A 503-nucleotide genomic window follows, 5' to 3' on the forward strand; every position below is an offset into this window, starting at 1 on the left:
TTCGAAAATATCTCATCTCTTTTTCAAAAAAAAAACTCTTTTTGTTTTAAATTTTAATTTTAATCTTATCTTATCTTTAATTTTCAAAAATACTAACCTCTTTTTCAAAATTATTTTCGAAATTCTCCCTCTCTTTTCTTATTCTATTTAACTAATTATTTACTAACACTTCTCTTCACCTCTCTTCATCTAAATATTCGAACCCATTCTTCTTCACTCTCCTCCCCTTTCTTCTTCTACTAACATAAAGGAATCTCTATACTGTGATATAGAGGATTCCTCTTCTTTTCTTGTCTTCTTCTCTCTCATATGAGCAGGAACAAGGACAAAAGCACTCTTGTTGAAGCTGACCCTGAACCTGAAAGGACTCTGAAGAGGAAACTAAGAGAAGCTAAATTACAACAATCCAGAAGTAACCTTTCAGAAATTTTCGAACAAGAGAAGGAGATGGCAGCCGAACCCAACAACAACAATGCAAGGAGAATGCTTGGTGACTTCACAAA

This window comes from Arachis duranensis, chromosome 7, assembly GCF_000817695.3.
Source record: "Arachis duranensis cultivar V14167 chromosome 7, aradu.V14167.gnm2.J7QH, whole genome shotgun sequence".
NCBI lineage: Eukaryota > Viridiplantae > Streptophyta > Magnoliopsida > Fabales > Fabaceae > Arachis > Arachis duranensis.